We start from the raw sequence: 4,097 nt of genomic DNA, 5'->3' as shown, positions 1-4,097 counted from the left end.
GGGAAAAGGATGGGGTTAAGTGTCTTACTTTAAAGATGGGAGAAATATCCTTCTTCTTCGTGGGGAAAAAAGGACGGGGTAAATGAAATGTCTTTCTCCCACGTAAGAAGTAATAGACAGGGTAAAACGCCCTTCTCCCCGGGGGAAAAAGAGGGGGGAATTCCTTCTCCCTCGTAGGAAAAAAGGGGGAAAAATTCTCTCTCCCGTGGGGAAAAAGATGGGGTGACACGGCTTTCTCTGCCCATGGAAAAAGGGGGGGGGGGAGTCCTTCCCTGTGGAAACAAGCGCGGTAGAACGCCCCACCCCCCTGGGGAAGAAAGTCCTCCCCCGAGGGTAACAAAACAGATGAAACGGTCTCATCCTCCCCAAGAGAAAAAAAATATAAAAATATAGTAAAACCCCACCTCTTTGCTTGTAACGACTGCAAAAACAAAAAAGCTTCCTTCCGTATATTCAAAATGACTACAAAAAAGGAAAAAAATCTATTGCAGATTTACTATTCATGAGCAGCCGGAAACCTCAATTCTGCCTCGATGAAAGAAAGGTATTTTTTATGGGACAAAATTTTCGAAAGAAGGTAATCTGCAAGACGAATGTTATCGTGATTTGAGTAAAGGGACTCATAACCATCATCCCTGCAAGGGTCATTGCAAGGCAGATAAGTATATATGATGCTCGTGTTGCATATTAATCCGGGTTCCTTTGGCTCTTAGCTCTGAGATGTATTTATATAAATATATATATTTTTTTTTTTTTTCTTTTTTTATTCCAGAATTTGGAAATGCGATTTGAGTGGATGTCGTACGTAATGAGGGATTTGGTAGAAGGGGATGGGGAGGGTGGGGGTTGGGGGGGGAGGAGGGACAGGAAGATGATGATGGTGGGATGTTGATGGTGATGATGACCGATGGTGAGGATGAAGGTGTTGCTGATGATGTTGATGGAGATTACCGATATTGGGGACGATTATGATCATGATTAATGATGATGGTAGTAGCGATGATAACAACAATAAAATATAGAAAAAGATATATATATACATTTTTAAACATCCTTTCATTCCACTGCAGGACATAGGCCTCTCTCAATCCACTATTGAGAGGTTATATGGCAGTGCCACCCTTGCCTGATTGGATGCCCTTCTTATTCAACCGTGATCCGGTGCGCTAACCCTTGTGCCACGGCGGTGATATCCCCTACGACGCCTGCGTTTGGCTTCTCAAGACGATATGTCGTTTTCTCGGGCTCGACTAAGCAGTCAGAGCGCAGGCAATTTTACGACCGCCGCGACGAGGAATTGGACCACGAGGGTCGGAGCCCAGTGCTATAACCACTGGACCATCGCGGCAGTATATATGTGTGTGTGTGTGTATATATATATATATATATATATATATATATATATATATATATATATATATATATTCACGACACGAATTCACGTTTCGTTTTTTGTTTTCATTTGAAAATTCTCCCAAAATTCGAATATTATCCGTGACGTCAAAAACGCTCTGTAAGTTTATTTATACTCAACCCGCCATTCTTACTACAACTGTTACGCCCACTCATTATTATTCTGATGTTTACAGGTGACAGGAATAATGCTTGGCGTAAGAAAGAAATACAGAATTGAAAGAAATTTGTCAGTAAGCTTCTCTCCTGATCAGTAAACTAACCGATTTTATAATCAGATCATGAACCTGTCTATCAAAATTATTATTAATTATCGTGACGTAAACATATTCATTGATTCTATAACATCTGTTTTTTGTTTCACTATTCCATAATCAATTCTGTGCAGAATGTTCGACAAAATAATCGTGTTAAAGCATAATTGAATATTACGTTTCAGTCGCCTGTTTTGGAGGATATATTACGTAGCACAAAAGAGCAGATTCAATTATCAAACGCGTGACATTTTAGACTCGATGAGCGAAATGGGAGAGCCTAATCGTTTGAGCGCTCTCTGTCTGTCTATCTGCCTGTCTGTCTGTGTCTGTCTCTGTCTGTCTGTCTGTCTGTCTATTTCTCTCTCTCTCTCTCTCTCTCTCTCTCTCTCTCTCTCTCTCTCTCTCTCTCTCTCTCTCTCTCTCTCTCTCTCTCTCTCTCTCTCTCTCTCTCTCTCTCTCTCTCTGTCTCTCTCTCTCTTCTCTCTCTTTCTCTCTCTCTCTCTCTCTCAATCTCTCTCTCATTCTCACTCTTGATCTTACTCTTACTCTTACTCTCATTCACTCAGTCACTCTCTCTCTCTCTCTCTCTCTCTGTCTCTCTCTCTCTCTCTCACTCACTCACTCACTCACTCACTCACTCACTCACTCTCACTCTCACTCTCACTCACTCTCACTCTCACTCTCACTCTCTCTCACTCTCACTCTCACTCTCTCACTCTCTCTCTCATTCTCGATCTATCTACCTATCTATCTATCTATTTATCTTAATCTCTCTCTAACTTTCTGTCTGTATCTGTTTATCTCTCTCTCTCTCTATCACTCTCACTCTCACTCTCACTCTCTCTCTCATTCTCGATCTATTTATCGATCTATTTATCTCAATCTCTCTAACTTTCTGTCTGTGTCTCTCTCTCTCTCTCTCTCTCTCTCTCTCTCTCTCTCTCTCTCTCTCTCTCTCTCTCTCTCTCTCTCTCTCTCTCTCTCTCTCACTCACTCTCTCACTCTTATTCTTACTTTTACTCTTACTCTTACTCTCATTCTCACTCTCTCTCACTCTATTTCTCTCTCTCTCTCTCTCTCTCTCTCTCTCTCTCTCTCTCTCTCTCTCTCTCTCTCTCTCTCTCTCTCTCTCTCTCTCTCTCTCTCTCTTTCACTATCTCTTTCATTCTCGATCTATCTACCTATCTATCTATCTATTTATCTCAATCTCTCTAACTTTCTGTCTGTGTCTGTTTCTCTCTCACTCTCTCATTCTCTATCTATCTATCTCTTTCTTTCTTTCTTTTTTCTTTATTTTTATCTATCTATCCATCTCCCTCCCTCCCTCCCTCCCTCCCTCCCTCCCTCCCTCTCTTCCCCACCATCCTCTCTCCCTCCCTTCTTCTCTCTCACCACTTCTCCCTGATCACACATTACCCCTACGCAATATGGGACGAATATTTACTCTGCGTGCGCACCGTTCTTCTTCGTCCAAGGGAACGAGCGAGCCAGGATGATCAGGCACGAGAAAGCTGCAGCCCCCAGGCGCTCCCACCCTCGCTAATCACTTTCTGAACATAGCCAATGAGCAGTTTGTTGTTTCCGAAGAAAAGTTGATTTATTAGACGGTTTTGGGGCGAGTTTGACCTGGAAATTATGAGAAAGGTGTCGATTTTCATTTATATGTATTAGTCTTTCTATATTCCAGAACGGAGGTGTATATATACAGTATATACAGTGAAAATTATATTTGTAAGAAAAATATGTTTTTTGAACTCTACTGTACATGACTTTGCAGATGAATTTGTATGAGCGAGAAAAACACATTAACAAAAATAACATGACTTGATATCCCATATCCCTTCGGGGAAGATATGTCTCAGTATAACCGAGGATTCACGAGAGGAACATCGCTCGAGGGTCTTCATGTAAATTAGGTACATATGAGGTAGAATTTCCTATTCATGTAGAGGGGGGTTCTATGTACGAGTATCTCCTCTATTTTTTTCTTTTTTTTTTTCTTCTTCTGAATACGTGTTTATTCGACAAGCTCTTCAAGTTCAGAAAGAAAGAAATACAAATAAATTTTCCAGGAAGTTACACATTTGAGATCAACAGACGTGCGTGTAGCTCTGTCGGAATCCAGGATGCGTCCATCGAACATACGTACATTGTTGCAACGTTGTAGTATATATATCACTTGTACATAGGATGAATAATATAAATTGGGAGTGCATTAGTGATAACGTGCTTATACATATAGCACTGCACACATGGCACTGCAGTTCTTACATATTTACAAACACGTTTAGGTCTCAGATCCGGAGTGAAATGTCAGTGATCTAAAGCAATGACCTATATATCCAGTTATTACTTATGAACTCAATAACGACACATAAATTCAAGCGTAACAAATTCTATAAAACCGGCAGTAACAAACCTTCGGTA

This window comes from Penaeus chinensis, chromosome 40 (assembly GCF_019202785.1).
Source record: "Penaeus chinensis breed Huanghai No. 1 chromosome 40, ASM1920278v2, whole genome shotgun sequence".
Classification (NCBI taxonomy): Eukaryota; Metazoa; Arthropoda; class Malacostraca; order Decapoda; family Penaeidae; genus Penaeus; species Penaeus chinensis.
Note: the sequence above shows the minus strand (reverse complement) of the source record.